The sequence below is a fragment of the Musca autumnalis genome, unplaced genomic scaffold (genome assembly GCF_047663935.1).
Source record: "Musca autumnalis isolate F117 unplaced genomic scaffold, ASM4766393v1 scaffold_1, whole genome shotgun sequence".
Taxonomy (NCBI): domain Eukaryota; kingdom Metazoa; phylum Arthropoda; class Insecta; order Diptera; family Muscidae; genus Musca; species Musca autumnalis.
In genome coordinates, this window is record NW_027411644.1 from 75,664,439 (window position 1) to 75,683,378 (window position 18,940).

Below are 18,940 nucleotides of genomic sequence, written 5' to 3' on the forward strand. Positions count from 1 at the left end.
AGCCTTTTTTATATTAAAAGTTCTGTATGAAAGCTAAGGGAGAGTCAAATATGCTTTTCCTTTCATAATATTTTTACTATTCACTATTTTCTGTTCTAAATATTTAGCATTGCTTTCACTAATAAGTAGACTAGAAAAAAGAACCCTCAAAAATAAATTCCAATTCCTCTTGTTGCTTTTATTATTCTGATTGTTTTATAAACTCTTTTAACAAAGTAAGGAAAGCAGGCAAAGGAAAACATTGCAAAAATGCATTGTCATTGCTTTTGGGAAGTATGTATGTGTGAGCCCATGGCAGTGGTGTTGTTCCTTGCTTCTTTGGTTGCCAGGCATAGGTTGTGGATGTAGAAGTATTTGAGGCAAGTAGAATCGTGTTGAACATTGTTTTATTGTACAATTCCCCAAAGTTTTTTTGGAAGGCTTCAAGGGAAATGAATTTGATATTGTTTGGCAGCACATGCAAGCGGGAGTCGGATTGGTATCTACGTTCGAAAGTAAAAGGGGGTCTGTAGAGAATTTTAAAATTGAAATGAAAATGCTTTTGTTGTTAAAGTGCCTATTTGATGTACTGCAGGTTTTCTAAAGCCTTCAAATGGGTGATTGCAATAGTACCTGGGGAGAGGAAACGGGTAATCCGGATTGTTAGGTTTTCATGTCTACAGGGTCAGAGCTCATTTCTCAACTCCTTTCATTCCGGTCCATTTAACAGAAAGGACCTCCGTCAAACTCCAAATAGAAGACAGACCTATCCGTACTTGATTTCCGTGCAATAATTTTTTATTGTGTTCTTCTTCACAAATTTCTAATTTTTTCTGATTGTCCTTCCTTGATCTTTCGACAGCACAACCCTATCACTGGCTACTTAATTTCAAAACGAATTTAATCCAATTTTTCTACAATGGCAAATCATTCAATCACACCGAAGAACTAAAAACTCAACAAAGAAGGATAAGTAGAACAGAATTCGTGGAAAAACTCCTGCCAGGCTGAATTGAAGATTTCCTACGGAAACCTCTATTCAGCCAGGGTGAATTGAAGTTTTCCTACGGAAACCTCTATTCAGCCAGGCTGAATTGAAGTTTTCCTACGGAAACCTCTATTCAGCCAGGCTGAATTGAAGTTTTCCTACGGAAACCTCTATTCAGCCAGGCTGAATTGAAGTTTTCCTACGGAAACCTCTATTCAGCCAGGCTGAATTGAAGTTTTCCTACGGAAACCTCTATTCAGCCAGGCTGAATTGAAGTTTTCCTACGGAAACCTCTATTCAGCCAGGCTGAATTGAAGTTTTCCTACGGAAACCTCTATTCAGCCAGGCTGAATTGAAGTTTTCCTACGGAAACCTCTATTCAGCCAGGCTGAATTGAAGTTTTCCTACGGAAACCTCTATTCAGCCAGGCTGAATTGAAGTTTTCCTACGGAAACCTCTATTCAGCCAGCCTGAATTGCAGATTTCCTATGGGAAACCTCTATTCAGCCAGGCTAAATTGAAGATTTCCTATGGGAAACCTCTATTCAGCCAGGCTGAATTGAAGTTATCCTACGGAAACCTCTATTCAGCCAGCCTGAATTGCAGATTTCCTATGGGAAACCTCTATTCAGCCAGCCTGAATTGCAGATTTCCTATGGGAAACCTCTATTCAGCCAGGCTAAATTGAAGATTTCCTATGGGAAACCTCTATTCAGCCAGGCTGAATTGAAGATTTCCTACGGAAACCTCTATTCAGCCAGGGTGAATTGAAGTTTTCCTACGGAAACCTCTATTCAGCCAGGCTGAATTGAAGTTTTCCTACGGAAACCTCTATTCAGCCAGGCTGAATTGAAGTTTTCCTACGGAAACCTCTATTCAGCCAGCCTGAATTGCAGATTTCCTATGGGAAACCTCTATTCAGCCAGGCTAAATTGAAGATTTCCTATGGGAAACCTCTATTCAGCCAGGCTGAATTGAAGTTTTCCTACGGAAACCTCTATTCAGCCAGCCTGGATTGCAGATTTCCTATGGGAAACCTCTATTCAGCCAGGCTGAATTGAAGTTTTCCTACGGAAACCTCTATTCAGCCAGCCTGAATTGCAGATTTCCTATGGGAAACCTCTATTCAGCCAGGCTAAATTGAAGATTTCCTATGGGAAACCTCTATTCAGCCAGGCTGAATTGAAGTTTTCCTACGGAAACCTCTATTCAGCCAGCCTGAATTGCAGATTTCCTATGGGAAACCTCTATTCAGCCAGGCTGAATTGAAGATTTTCTTTCGGGAACCTCCACTCAGCCATGCTGAATTGAAGATTTCCTATCAAAACCTCTGTTCAGCAAGGCTGAATGGAAGATTTCCCATAGGAAACCTCTATTCAGCCAGTCTGAATTGAAGATTTCCTATCGGAAACCTCTTTCTGCCAGACTGAATTGAAGTTTTCTAGTGGAACCATTGTGTATACTATTTCTTCATGTCGCTTGTAGCTCCTTTTAGTTAGCTTTGTATAACTTTTTGCTCTGTTTTGTGATGCTAACAAAACAATCAACTTTGACATTGATTGTATAGATGAGAAATGTAAAGGAGTCCAGGAAAAAAACCTGCCATAGAGAACTGTTTAATTCATGTTGTAATTTATCCCCAAAGTTGGAAGGCAACTGCAGTTTCAGGACAAATGGAATGTTCTTCAATGTGTTTGATGTGTCCTGCGGATAATGAACCTTTGATTGCTTGGATTACTTCTGGGCTGCTGTGACCACCAATGGATTGCAAAACTTTCTGTGCTTTATTTTGTGAAGTTGAAGTTGTAGTTTCAGAATTTTTGCTTGCTTTGATTTTTTACTGGGTTTTCCCTACTCGGTGGGGCATGAACTGAAACACAATTGCTTTTATACTGGGGTTCGTTGGAAGCTTTATTCAAATCTTATTAATACTTATCCAAATTAGTTGTTTGTCTCCCTTTAACGATTTCTTCCTCTCTCTCTTTCTCTCTGTCCCTCTTCCAGGGTTTTAAAAATTTAACCAACACCAAAATCCCCTACCTGGCCCATGAATACCAGTGCAAAGACCGCATCACCTGCCTACACTCCAGCTGGTTGTGTAACGGAGATGATGAAGTCCAAAGTAATTGCAAAAATAAGACATGCCGTCCAGATCAATTCCAGTGCAGTGAACGTTCATGCATTACCGGCCACCTAATGTGCAATGGCCAATATGATTGTGCAGACAAGAGTGATGAACTTAATTGCGGTAAGTGTGAGGTTTTATTGAGAGTTTAAAGGAAATTACAGCAAATTCCAATTTCCTTTGGTTAGCTTACTCTTCTCCCCCTTTCAGGCGTTCGTAAGAAGACTGTGTGCAATTCAACAACTCATTTCGATTGTGATGGTGGCCAATGTATTTCCTAGTCAAGGGTGTGTGACAAACGCAAAGATTGTCCCGTTGGCGAAAATGAACCGACCAATAACTGTGGCATTAATGAGTGTGCCGAGGAAAATGGTGGATGTATGCATAAGTGCGTGGATCAACCGCTTGGCTATAGATGTGAATGTAAAACGGGGTAAGCACGAAACATGTGAATGTGTGTTATATCCCATGGAAACGCAGCCTAGCTGAATATAAGTTTTCCATTAGAAAACGCTATTCAGCTTTACTGAATAGAAGTTTTCCCTTAGAAAACGCTAATCAGCCTGGCTGAATGGAAACCTCTATTCAGCCAGGCTGAAGGACGATTTCCTATGGAATAGAAGTTTTCCTATGGCTGAATAGATGTTTCCGTAGGAAACCTTCAATTCGATAGAGGTTTCCGTAGGAAAACTTCAATTCAGCCTGGCTGAATAGAGGTTCAATTCAGCCAGACTGATTAGCGTTTTCTAAGGGAAAACTTCTATTCAGTAAAGCTGAATAGAGGTTTCCTTAGGAAAACATCAATTCAGCCTGGCTGAATAGATGTTTCCGTAGGAAAACTTCAATTCAGCCTGGATGAATAGAGGTTTCCGTAGGAAAACTTCAATTCAGCCTGTCTGAATAGAGGTTGCCGTAGGAAAACTTCAATGCAGCCTGGCTGAATAGAGGTTTCCGTAGGAAAACTTCAATTCAGCCTGGCTGAATAGAGGTTTTCGTAGGAAAACTTTAATTCAGCCTGGCTAAATAGATGTTTCCGTGGGAAAACTTCAATTCAGTCTGGCTGAAAGAGGTTTCCGCAGGAAAACTTCAATTCAGCCTGGCTGAATAGAGGTTTTCGTAGGAAAACTTTAATTCAGCCTGGCTAAATAGATGTTTCCGTGGGAAAACTTCAATTCAGTCTGGCTGAATAGAGGTTTCCGTAGGAAAACTTCAATTCAGCCTGGCTGAATAGAGGTTTTCGTAGGAAAACTTTAATTCAGCCTGGCTAAATAGATGTTTCCGTGGGAAAACTTCAAATCAGCCTGGCCGATTAGAGGTTTCCGTGGGAAATCTTCAATTCAGCCTGGCCGAATAGAGGTTTGTGTGTGAAATCTTCACTTCAGCAGGGCTGAATTGAGGTTTCCGTAGGAAAACTTCAATTCTGCCGGGCTGAATAGAGGTTTCCATGGGAAATCTTCAATTCAGCCTGACTGAGTAGAGGTTTCCGTAGGAAAACTTTAATTCAGCCTGGCTGAATAGAGGTTTCCGTAGGAAAACTTCAATTCAGACTGTCTGAATAGAAGTTTCCGTAGGAAAACTTCTATTCAGACTGGCTGAATAGAAGTTTCCGTAGGAAAACTTCTATTCAGACTGGCTGAATAGATGTTTCAATAGGAAATCGTCAATTCAGCCTGGCTGAATAGATGTTTCAATAGGAAATCGTCAATTCAGCCTGGCTGAATAGAGGTTTCCATTGGAAAACTTTTATTCAGCCTGGCTGAATAGAGGTTTCCCTGGGAAAACTTTTATTCAGGTTAACTGAATAGAGTTTTCTATGGGTAAATTGTTATTCTGCCTGGTTGAATAGAGTTTCCTAACGGAAAACTGTTATTCATTATCATTTTAAAACATCAATGATTAAACGCCTACTCGTTCAACTAACCTCCCACACATTTTCCCTTTTATGGCTTATTCTAGTCCCCAGACAATTGTTTAATTTTTTATTCATTGTCTGTTTTGTTGTTGTGTGACCACAATTCATTTCTATACCCTCAGCCTTTAGGCTAAAGAGGGTATTTACACTTTGATACCACCAAAAATGTGCCTCATCGAAATAATGGTTTTAGACCCCAAGTATGTTTGTACGATATCCGTTTCAGACAATTTTGAGTAGATCTAGCAATGTCCGTCCGTCTGTCTGTCTGGCAGGCTGGTGCGCACGATAACTCTCGAACGGATCAATCGATTCGGTTCAAATTTTGGGTATCGAAATATTTTGTCCAGATTCGATTTAAGTTCGAAATTGTCGCAAATCTTGTGCGCACGATAACTCTTGTAGGGAATAACCGATTTGGTCCATACTTTGCACGTCGTGTAATTTCTACCAAACGTAGATGAGGTTCCAATATGGACTCAATCGGTCCACTCCTTCGGGTACCTCCCACACAAAATTTCGGAAAAGTTCAGTTTAGGACCTGGTCTCGAATCGCTTTGATTTTTATTTACGCAAGTTGTATTCGCTGTCCTCTATACGATGCTGTAAGTTTCATTAGGGGCAAGTCCATACTTCCTGAGAAAATAGCCTGAAAGTTACAAAAAACCCTATGACACCATGTGTAGTAGTTGGAGCGCAAGATAACTCTCGAACGGATCTGCCGATTCGGTCCAAAATTTGGCTTTCGTAATATTTTGTCCAAACGTAGTTCAAGTTCAAAGATGGATTATATCGGTCCACTCCTTCCGGTACCTCCCCCACAAAAGTTCGAAAATGTTCGGAAAATTTGTGCGTACGATAACTCTTGAAGGGAGTAAACGATTTGTTCCATACTTTGCACATTATGAACTTTCTACCAGACTTAGATGAGGTTTCATTATGGACTCAATCGGTAAACTCCTTCGAGTACCTCCCACACAACATTTGGGAAAAGTTCAGTTTAAGACCTGCTCTCGAATCGCCTTAGTTTTTGTTGTAACATCTTGTATACGAAGGTACAAGCTTCCTCCGGGGCAAGCCCATACTTCCTGAAAAAATAGCCTGAAAGTTGAAAAACAAACCCTATGACACCATGTTTATGGGTGGAAGCGCAAGATAATTCTCGAACGGAAATGTCGATTGCTTCCAAAATTTGGCCTTCGTAATATTGTTTCCAAACTTACTTTAAGTTCGTAGATAAGCCATATCGGTCCACTCCTTCAGGTACCTACCCCACAAAAGTTCAAAAATAATCGGAAAAATTGCGTGCACGATAACTCTTGATGGGAGTGACCGATTTGGTCCATACTTTACACATTCTCATAATATCTACCAGATATAGATCAGGTTCGAATATGGACTTATTTGTCCATTCCATCCCGTACATCCCACACAAAATTTTGGATGAGTTCACTTTCAGACCTGCTATTGAATCACTTTGATTTTTGTTGAAGCAACTTACATTCGCTGCTTCAATTACGATGGTAAAAGTTGTTTCAGGGGCAAGTCCATACACCTTGAGAAAACAGCCCGAAGGCTGTAAAAACCCCCTATGGCACCCCCATGATCTATGTCGGTCCATTCCTTTAAGTACCTTTTCCGCAAAATTTTTGAACTTTAATCCTAATCAACATTTTTGTCGGTTCATACGACCAAAATTTTGAAACCCCCTAAATACATAAGTTTTTTGTGAAAAAAGTGTTTCAATTTGCACAGGCTGAGGGTATATCTCTGTCGGCAAAGCCGACTGATACTTTTTTACTTGTTGTTTAATCTTTCAGGGCACCAGGCAGTGATACCTTGCACTCAAGGTGGATACTGTTACATCAAATGGTTTGGCTGTCGATTGGATTTACAAATCACATCTACTTCACCGATACACAGAAATGTACCATTGAGCTGACAAACTTTGATGGTAATATGGGAAAGTGCTCATCGAAGATAAATTGGATATACCACGGTTAATAGCATTGGATCCCATAGAAGGGTAAGTAATGCAAACAAACAAACAATCAATAAAGGAGAATATAGAAGAAGAAAAATAAAAAATCTCAAAGAAGACTTCTCTTGAAAGGAGAACAATAAGTATAACAACAAAAACCAGGCCACCATGATTGCCACTTCACATTATGATGAAGAAGAATAAGTGGTTGACATACGACCTTAAACACTTACATCCTCCCCAAGCCCCCTCTTTGGGAAATGGAAGCCATGACATGGTCCTTCCAGCCAGCACAAGCAAATGCTTGTAATAAAATCCCAAATAAATGGTTGTGCTTTAGTTGGCTCTTATGCTCTTATGCTCGAGATATTTCATTTTCTTATTTTCTTCTCCCTCTTTCCGATGTTAAATAGCCAAATGGCATTACTTTGGATTTGATGCGAAGACGCATTTACTGGGTCGATTGTAAATTGAACATCATCTCTTCGGCCAATTATTATGGTTCGCAACGCCGTCAGATTTTATACTAAACGGAATATTTACGTCATTCATTCTCCATAACCACATTTGAGGATAGCATCAATTGGACAGATTGGGATAAGCAGTCCTTTTTTAAAGCAAACAACTTTAATGGTAAAGTTGTTCGACCCATTACAGAACTGCTTACTATGGTGAGTACCGCAACATGCATTATGGGAAATAAACAGGGAGGGAGAACCTAAAGGCCCGTCTAAAGGAAAACGGAAAAAAAACTTTGAAAATTCAAAAAATCTAAATCTCTAACCAGAACACACGCAAATCTTCAAAGAATGTTCCAAACATGGATTTTTTAAGAATTTCCCAAACGTGGATTTTTTAAAAAATATTCCAAAACTGGATTTTTAAAGAATTTTGCTGCCGTGGATTTTTTAAAGAATTTTGCAGACGTGGATTCTTTAAAGAATTTTCCAAACATGAAGTTTTTAAAGAATTTTCCAAACATGAAGCTTTTAAAGAATTTTCCGAACATGAAGTTTTTATAGATTTTTCCAAACGTGTATTTCCTTAAAGAATTTCCTAAACATGGATTTTTTAAAGAATTTTCCAAACGTGGATTTTTTAAAGATTTTTCCAAGCGTAGATTTTTAAAGAATTTTCCAATCGTGGATTTTTGAAAAAAAATTCCAAAGGTGGATTGTTCAAGAATTTCCAAACATGGATTTTTTAAAGAATTTTCCAAACGCTTATTTTTTAAGAATTTTCCAAACGTGGATGTTTTTTTAAGAATTTTCCAACGTGAATTTTCCAAACGAGGATTTTTTAAAGACCTTTCAAAACGTGGATTTTTTAAAGAATTTTCTAAACGTGGATTTTTTAAAGAAATTTCCAAACGAGGATTTTTTAAAGAATTTTCCAAATGTGGATTTTTAAAGAATTTTACAAACGTGGGTTTTTAAAGAATTTTCCAATCGTGGATTTTTTAAAAAAAATTCCAAACGTGGATTTTTCAAGAATTTTCCAAACATGGATTTTTTAAAGAATTTTCCAAACGCTTATTTTTTTAAGAATTTTCCAAACGTGGATTTTTTAAAGAATTTTCCAAACGCTTATTTTTTAAGAATTTTCCAAACGTGGATTTTTTAAAGAATTTTCCAAACGAGGATTTTTTAAAGACCTTTCCAAACGTAGATTTTTTACAGAATTTTCCAAACGTGGATTTTTTTAAAGAATTTCCCCAACGTGAATTTTTTAAAGAATTTTCCAAACGTGAATTTTTTAAAGAATTTTCCAAACGAGGATTTTTTAAGAATTTCCCAAACGTGGATTTTCTAAAGAATTTTCCATACGTGGATTTTTTAAAGAATTTTCCATACGTGGATTTTTTAAAGAATTTTCCATACGTGGATTTTTTAAAGAATTTTCCATACGTGGATTTTTTAAAGAATTTTCCAAATGTGGATTTTTAAAGAATTTTCCAAATGTGGATTTTTAAAGAATTTTACAAACGTGGGTTTTTAAAGACATTTCCAAACGTGTTTTTTTAAAAGAATATTTCAAACGTGGATTGTTTAAAGGATATTCCAAACGTAAATTTTTTACAGAATTTTCCAAACGTGGATTTTTTTAAAGAATTTTCCAAACGTGGATTTTTTAAAGAATTTTCCAAACGTGAATTTTTCAAACGAGGATTTTTTAAAGACCTTTCCAAACGTGGATTTTTTTAAAGAATTTTCTAAACGTGGATTTTTTAAAGAATTTTCTAAACATGGATTTTTTTTAAAGAATTTTCTAAACGTGGATTTTTTAAAGAATTTTCCAAGCGTGTATTTTTTAAAGAATTTTCCAAACGTGGATTTTTTAAAGAATTTTCCAAAAGTGAATTTTTTAAAGAATTTTCCAAACGAGGATTTTTTAAGAATTTCCCAAACGTGATTTTCTAAAGAATTTTCCATACGTAGATTTTTTAAAGAATTTTCCATGCGTGGATTTTTTAAAGAATTTTCCAAATGTGGATTTTTAAAGAATTTTACAAACGTGGGTTTTTAAAGACTTTTCCAAACGTGGTTTTTTAAAAGAATATTTCAAACGTGGTTTTTTAAAAGAATATTTCAAACGTGGATTGTTTCAAGAATTTTCCAAACGTGAATTTTTTAAAGAATTTTCTAAACGTGAATTTTTTAAAGAATTTTCCAAACGAAAAGAATAAGAATGAAAAAAACGAAAAAATAAAAATAAAACAACCTACGCTTTTTTTAAATTAAAACATGATGGGAATTGGATTTTTTTTTTTTGTTTGGAATATCCAAACGTAGATTTTTTACAGAATTTTCCAAGCGTGGATTTTTTTTAATGAAATTTCCAAACGTGAATTTTCCAAACGAGGATTTTTTAAAGACCTTTCCAAACGTGGATTTCTTAAAGAATTTTCTAAACGTGGATTTTTTAAAGAATTTTCCAAACGTGTATTTTTTTAAGAATTTTCCAAACGTGAATTTTTTAAAGAAATTTCCAAACGTGAATTTTTTAAAGAATTTTCCAAACGTGAATTTTTTAAAGAATTTTCCAAACGAAAAGAATAAGAATGAAAAAAAAAACGAAAAAATAAAAAAAAACAACCTACGCTTTTTTTTAAATTAAAACATGATGGGAATTGGATTTTTTAACAAATTAAAAAAAATTAAGCCATGTTATAAAAGTATCTATTTTCTTGTCGTATTTTTATTTTTCTGTGATCATCTAGCATTAAGAACCACTGTGATATTTACATATTTTATTAATTATTGTTTGCATTTATTTATCGTTTATTTGTGTCATTTTTATGAAAAAACCCCTTCAATTTAACAAAACTAAATGTAAAACCTGACGAAAGAGTATATATTTAATAAATAAATTATCCCTGAAGATGGAATGGAATTGAAAAATGGAATAAATAATCTTTATTTTCATTGACACATTAAAGACCTCAAAGCCCGATAAGACAAAATCTAAACAAAATAAATAAAATTTTTTAATAATTTAAACGAAATACAAATTTTTTTAAAGAATTAAAAAAAACTAGTTTTGTAAGAATTTAGGAAAAAATAAATTTCAATATTTTTTAGAGAATTAAAAAAACTTAAACGTACGTGCCTTTTTAAAAAATTTAAAAATTAAAAATTTATTATTTTTAAAGATTAAAAAAATAGTTTAAATTTTACAAAAAAATTAAAAACGAAATAAATTTAAACATGGATTTTTAAAGACTTTCGAAACAAATTAGACGTGGATTTTTTAAAGACTTTCCAAAAAAATTAGACGATTTTTCTAAAGAACTTTAAAACAAATAATGGTTGATTTTTCAAAGAATAAAAGAAAATAAGGAATTTAAAAAAATAAGAACTTAAGAAAATTAAACGTGGTTTTTTAAAGATTTTTTTAGAGATTTTTTTTTCACTTGCAAAAATTTTAAATCAAATTTAATATTAAAATGAAATTCGCCCTAATGGGCACAATTTTCAAATGAATAAAAATAAGCTTGAGCCATGTTGGGGTTTGAGCCCACATCCTTAAATAACATATGAAAAAAGTGTTATTACGACCTGTTAGAGTCAAACTCGTATCTTCCGAAGGCTGCGCCAAAAGCATGGAGGCCATACAAACTGAACGAGAAAAGAGCTCTTCACTGTAAAAAAGAACTTACATTTGAGAAATTAAAAGTTCAATGACAGAGAAGCCACTACGCAGCCGATATGTCTGGTGAGCTGCGACCAACAGCGAAACCGGTCATATAATGGCTGTGGTGTGGTTTCGATTCATCGGCTTTCCTTTTTCACTTCCAAAAAAATCGTCCGTCCAACGAGAAATTAATTAAAAATTTAATTTTTTTAAAAATTGTTAACACAAAACCAAAATAATAAATTTTAAAAATAAATTCTTAAAAAAAACTTATAAACAAAAAAATAATTTTTTAAATAATTTAATTTTTTTGTATAATTCTTTGAAATATTTAAATTCCATAAAATATTAAATTTTTTTAATTATTTAAACAATTACGTTTTTTTAATTCTTCAAGAAATTTAAATTCTTTAAAAAATTTAAATTTTCAAATGAAGTAAAAAAATATATTTTCAATTTCTTTATAAAAAATAAATTTTTAATAGTTCTTTTTTAAGTCTGGAGTATTACTCCAATGGCTTAAACTTCATCATTACTTTCCGTTACAGAGAGTAATGTTTTTCAAAACAAACTGACAGTGTTGTAAAATTTTACTGATCGCTTCCAATATCATGATTTCATCCCGGCGATTTAATTCCTTAAAAAATCTACGCCTTATTTTTTAAAAATTCTTTAAACAATTGAAATTTTCGAATTAATTCCCTTTCGAGTTGAGCTATTTTGACCTAAGAGGTACATTGAAAAATTGGGAATCCACCGAAGCCCCACACATTCAACCACTATGCTACGTTTCGCGGGTGGTTAGACCGATCATCAGGCATATTGAATGGTGTTTTTAGTGGGTGGAGAAGGCTATGCTTGGAAACTAGCATTTATATCACAAATCATTCAAATTATTTATTTTATTTTAATGTAAGTCATTTAATTCCAAAATAGCTCAACTCGAAGGAGAACTAATTCAAATATCACTCTAAAAAAAACCTTCGCCTTAATAAGGAAAAAAATTTAAATTTTCATTTTTTAAATTCTTTGAAAAACGTTTTTTAAATTTTTTATGAAACCATGTCTAATTTTAAAATAATTCCTTAAAAATCCACGAAAAAAGTTCTCTCTTTTTTTTTAAATATTTCAAAAAATTATCGTTTTATTTTTTTAAAAAATCTTTCAAATCTTTCTCTTAAAATTTTTAATTTAAAAAAAAACCACGTTTGATTTTTTAAAAATTCTTTAAAGACACCCTAAATGCATTAAACACGCAAATCCAATTCACGACGGAAACTGAGGTAGATAACAGATTGCTACACCTAGACGCAATAGTTATAAGAGATGGTGGTGAGCTTAAATAGTCCGGTCAAAATAGACATTGAAATAGCAAAAATTCCCACAAAGCTGAATTTTGCTGGAGAGCTAGGGTTTGCCATTAGAAGCAACGTCCTAAAAGTCCCCATCGATCCCATGTGTGCAAAAAAAATTATTCGGGGTCAAAGGTCAACATTTAAGGGTTTTTAGGTTTTCGGATTTATTTTTTGAAAACGGTTGATAAAATCAAAAAGTGGCTAAAAGAAATATTGTAGACAGAAAAATTATCTACAAGTTTGACCCTTATAATTTTTTTCTTAGAAGGAACCATTCTTGAGATATAGCTGTTCTAAAAAACACATGATTTTTATGCACTTATAAGTAGACATCGGATTTTGCATATTTGCATATTTTTTATTAATAAAGATACGAAAATTCTGATTGGACCAAAATTCGTTTTGAAAAAAACTGAATGCAATGACAGGCTCATATTTTTTATTTTTTTGCATATTTGCATATTTTGCATATGCACAAAATATGCAAAAAAAATATGCTAAATATGCAAAAAATATGCAAAATATGCAAAAAATATGCAAAATATGCAAAAAATATGCAACTAATTTTTTTGACGAAAATCGTCAAATTAAATTTGGAAAGTCATCAAAAAGTGTTCTAAATTAAGTTTATTGTCGTTAAACGTCGATTTCTTAACAGATTATTATGTTATTAATTATTATCCGCCACAGCAATAAATCTGGACTAAAAGACTTAGAAAATTTCCTATAACCCAGCCTTCTTATTACAACATAAGTTGCTTTCTAATACAAATTTGTTCAAAAACTCAATCAGAAATGTCAAAATGAACGTATCCAAATATGTTGATAGTTTCTGCTCGGCCAAATTGTGTGACAGAATAAGCTACTAGATTCGCTTCATGATGGCATATTCTAGTCGAATCGACAAAAATATTCCCTTTTTGGGTATAAATATGGAAAAAAAATTGTGCAATTTGGGAAAGGAAACAAATTATGCACGGAATTTTTATTCATGATTGCACTGATAACTATATTTTAATACCCTAAGGGTATTTTGTCTTAGTGAATGAGTTTGCGACATGCAAAAGGAAACGAAATAGACCCACAGTTCCTTTTGATGATCTGCATAGATTCGCACTTATCCACCTGTCAGGTCTTTTTGAAAACAAAGTACAGGTCACATTTATAGACCAATTCGCATAAAAATTGTAGATTTTTTGGCCCTAGGGCGATCCCTGTTTATTTTGGTAAGAATCGATTCAGATTTGGATATTGCACCCATATATACAGTATAATCTTGATAATCCCTACACCACAGGTTTTGGCGGTGTCCGAATTATCAAATTGTCCGGATTAACGAATAGTAAAGAAAATAAATTATTTTCTATGATTAAATAACTCGTGGTAGTTATATAATACTCTACGTGCTCTAAGTGTTAAAACTAGTGAGATTTTTCTATACGACAATCAGGACATTTTTATTGGCATTGCCCGTATTTGTTCCTTTCCTTACTTTTTACCAATTTACCATGCAACAAGACTCAATTTCCCAAATTACAGAGAACGCCAATCAGATTGTGAAAGTAGAGCTAGAAATATAACGTTTTTAAAGTATACCTGATGTATACTTTATGTAAGCAAAACACGGACAAGTGTGAAATTTCATTTTTTTGACAACAACAAGACTAAGGTGTTATAAAAGGTGTTATATCCTTGTACTCGATCATTTTTTCTATATGTTTCTGAAACAATTTTTACAGCAACTCCTCCATTAAACAACTGTCCAAATTCGAAACATTTGTAATAATTAGTTCAAATTATCGAGTACACGGTCAGGTATAATTAATTGTATATTTTCTTTTCGACTGTGTTATCAAAATTGTTTTCCTGTAGCAGAAAACTATATTTTTTTAGCATTCCAAATGCTTTTCTAGCAGAAATATGTGAGTGGTTTTGCCATGATAAAGATAATTCCAAGGGTTTGACTTATTTTATTTGAAAACAACAAAACCCGAGATTATGCTAAAATTATTTTACAACAATAATAAATACACATCTCAACAAAACTGGCAAAAGTGAATCTAAAAATAATGCATTACTTTTCGCCGAGGAGTGAACATTTCCCAATTCTGCATTAAGCGGTTGTATACTTACAATACACATATAAAATTATGTATTTTTAGTGCATTAAACTAAAACCATGTCATCGATATTAAAGCTGCAGTTAGAACATTTTTCCAAAGAAACTTTTTGACCACAAGTATAGGACTAAACACTAAAAAATATATTAAATTCTAATAGGTGGATATTCAAAACGTATACTTCTAATTATAGTTATATTCCAGAACCTGAAATCGTAAATGGTACTTCAGTACTTTTTCCCATTTTGCGCTAAAAAACGAACCCTTTTTCCAAAAACTAGAAAAAATTGCGCTTTTATCTAAAGAAAAATAGCGATGACTAACTCTAGCTCCTTTTTTTTGCTAGACAATTTTGGCCGCTTAGACTATCACCATATTTGGACATGTTGACTTTGACATTTCTGATTGAGTTTTTGAAATTTTTCCATTATCTATCTACATTTGTATAGAAGGCAAATTATGTTGTAATAGGAATGCTGGGTTATTTGACATTTTCTCACCTTGTGAAAACTGATTTAAGTCTTGTTAGTCTAGATTTATTGCTGTGGCGGAATATCTGGAGAGTCTCAATAACATAATAATCTGCAAAAAACAATGTTAAACGTCAAAAAACTTAATTTAGAATGCTTTTTTGATGATTTTCTAAATATCGAAAATTTGACCCTCAAAACGCCTAGATCCAAAATTTGAGTCCAATCGGATAAGAAATAAAAAACATGCTAAAATCCGATGTCTACTTATAAGGGAAATATGCACATATTCAGACGAACCGGCTAAAATAAGCGAAGTAATCGGGTCTGTCCCCCAAAAAAATATATATTTTCTTGAAGAGCGAAATTATAGCTATCTTCTAAAAAAATTCCAACAAAATCGGAGTGTGTTTAGTAGAGTTATTCAATGTTAGAGTCATTTTATGCAAAAATAGCCCATATAACCCACATGTATAATCGAAAGCCCAACGGGAACGACCCCAACGAAAACTCTCCGATTTTTTTTTTTTTCAAGTTTTGTCCGAAGGTAGGGTTTGTTGCGCTGATTACGGAAATGTATAATTTTGATCGGTTGCGGATCCGGTTCGCCGGTTATTAGACCTGAAAGTCCAAATTTAAAAACCGGGTTAGACCCGGTTCTACTGAACCGATTACTGCAAAGTGGATATCGTTTGAAAGCTTACGGAAGTGTCTAACACATAGTGTCGTTACTTTAACCGGTTCGCCTCATAATGTACTTACGCGGCTAATTTTTTATTTGACCTTTAGATCGAGATATATCGAAAATGGTAAGTCTTTTTTGAAAATCATAAACACCAATCTTGTAGACAATTATTGAATCTACAACTTTTACTTTAGCGGGCTTTTGCTAAGTATTACCGTTTTTGGGAAAATTAAAAAAAAAAACTGAATAATGCCTCCAAAAATGATCTTTGACCCCGAATAACTTGTTTTGCACACATGGGATCGATGGGGACTTTTAGGACGTTGCTTCTAATGGCCAACCCTAGCTCTCCACCAAAATTCAGCTTTGTGGGAATTTTTGCTATTTCCCCCTTATACGCATGTCTATTTTGACCGGACTAAAAGTGAACTGGTACCAAAAGCCCATAGCAACGGGTAGATCAATTAACTTCACCTCAAAACACCCTAGGAAACCCATTATTAATACAGCAACGAATTTTTAATGAGATTACCAGACATCAGCGACAAAGACTTCCACATCGAGAACATTAAAATAATTAAAACTATTTTAAAGAAAAAACAATTTTCCCATAAAAACCATTGACGACTTGCTTTCGCTGGCAATAAAAAGAGACAGAACGCAAGCCACAGAGAAGGAGCCAAAAATCTAGAAAACAATGACATACACAAGGTGTTTCTCAGAAAGAATAAAACCATCCAATATATATGAAGATTTTAGATATGAACTGACATTTAAATCCCATAACACCCTCCATAATGTTTTCAGTAAATTAAAGGATAAAATTAAGGACGAGGATAAATCCAATATAGTATACCAAATTAACTGTAAAGGGGACTTTTGGCACCACCAAAAGTAAGCTTAAAACAGAGTATCGGGACACAGACCAAACCAAAAAGCCACTAACAAACCCCTGGCACCAAAAACTGCATTAGCAGCCCACTGTGCCGTAACAGATCACACATCTGATTTTAACAATATTAAAATATTAGCTCAAGTGGCAAATTATAACAAACGTTACACTCTGGAGATGTTGCACATCATAAACAGTCTAAATGATATTAGAATGAACTACAAATCAGACACAGACAATTGTGCTCAAATGTATAGACACACGGTAAAAAAATAGAGACGGGACAAACTTCAGTTGAAAAAAAGCTCTTGGAAGCAATTAAACCAAATTCTTTCAAGTAATATAACTGCCAATAATTTTGTAATTACATCCATTAACAACATTATTATTTGTAGTTTTCTGGGGACGATTGGAGATTCCAATCGAAATACTGGATAATAAAAACAAAATTAAAATAAACTAGTTTTATTAAAAAAAATGTAGCCGAACAATACCTAAAACACAATTATTTAAACAATTAAAATTGATATTTTAATTCTTTAAAAATTTACGCTTAATTTTTTAAAAATTCTTTAAACAATTGAAATTTTAAATTCTTAAATTCTTGAAAAACTTTTTTTAAAATTCTTTGAATTTTTCTTTAAAAATATTCTTTATGAAACCACGTCTAATTTTTAAAAAATTCCTTAAAAATCCACGATTATTTTTTTTAATTCTTTGCTCCACTTTTACATTTTTTCTGGAAAATCTTTCAAAAAGTTCTCTTTTTATTTTTTTTTAAATCCTTCAAAGAATTCTCATTTTATTTTGTTAAAAAATGTTTTAAAGCGTTTTATTTTTTTTTTTGTTTTTTGAATTTTTTAAGAAATCCGCTTTTTATATTTTTAAAAATCCAGGTTTCATTTTTTATAAATTCTTTAAAAAATTAATTTTTTAAGTCATTAAAAAAATTTTAATATTTAAAATTTTTAAAAATTATTTCAACGAATTATTCTTCATTAATTTTTTCTTTAAACAATTCATTTTTTTATTTTTAATAATTGAATTATAATAATTATTAATCGATTTAATAAAAAACATTAAAAGTTAATTTTTAAAGTTAAAAAAAAATAAAATTGAAATTTTTAAAGCATTTAAAAAATTAATGGTGGATTGTCTAAAAAATTTAAAAAAAATTAAACGTGGATTTTTTAAAGAATTAAAACAAAACAAGTAAAAAGTCGTTAAGTTCGGCCGGGCCGAACTTTTTATACCATCCACCATAAAATAGTCTTAATTAAAATGGAATAATTAGGGTCCTTTTACAATTTTAGGTGGAACAACTTTTCGACAATGGTTAGACTCCTACTGCCTCCCACAATTGCTTAAATTACACTGTGAACACAAATGTTGGGACAGAGATAATTCCTTTTGGAGATGAAAGCCCTTGATGTGTGTATATTAAAAACCCCGAAGGACAGATGCGCCGTGATTCGAACTTCCGCGTTATGGCGTGATGAAGTTTTTGCAAGAGACCCTGTAAGCCATCATGAATTAGCATTATATCTTTGTTTGTTGTTTTTGTAGAGCACTTAAGCAACAGTGAACAAAGATATAAGGCTAATTCCTGATGGCCACAGGGTCTCTAACAAAAATTTCATCACGCCATAACGCGGAAGTTCGACTCACGGCGGATCTGTCCTTCGGGGTTCATAATAAACTCACCAAGGCCTTTCTTCCCCAAGAGCAATTTTCCGTGCACAAACTTTCACTCCATTTTGTTGCACAGTGTTATCTGATCTAATCTAAAAAAATGTGTTCAGCTAGGGGAAAGGTACCACCTACGGGGCTATATCAAAGAGTCAACCTATCTTTAAATTTTTTGGCGGAAAAGTTTTATAGCTGCAGGGAACTTCAAGAGTCAAATTGAGGGTAGTTTCATCAAAACAATGTAGACCCTCAAAAATGGACCCATGTTGACGAATTTTAGTGAAGATATTTCGTGACCACTGAAAATTCCCGAAAATCGGGAGGTACAGTTATATGGGGGGATATTCCAAAACATGGACCTATATTGACGATTATTTTTGAATAGACAAAATTGTACCTAAAATTCTCAAAATACCGATCATTACAGCTAGTTCGGTTAAAAATTGCAGCTAAAATTCTCAAAATACCGTAAATGGGGAGACACCGTTATATGGGGGCTATACCAAAACATGGACCTATGTAGACGATGTTTCGTTGGAGATGTTTTATGACCACTGAGAACTTCAAATGTCAAATTACAGCTATTTCGGTTAAAAACTGTAGCTAAAAT

The 18,940-nt window shown here is 33.5% G+C and overlaps 1 pseudogene; it reads left to right on the forward strand.

The window, feature by feature from the left end:
* Positions 1–431: 431 nt before the first annotated feature.
* Positions 432–18,940, forward strand: part of LOC141390431 (low-density lipoprotein receptor-like) — a 34,382-nt pseudogene continuing 15,873 nt past the window's right edge.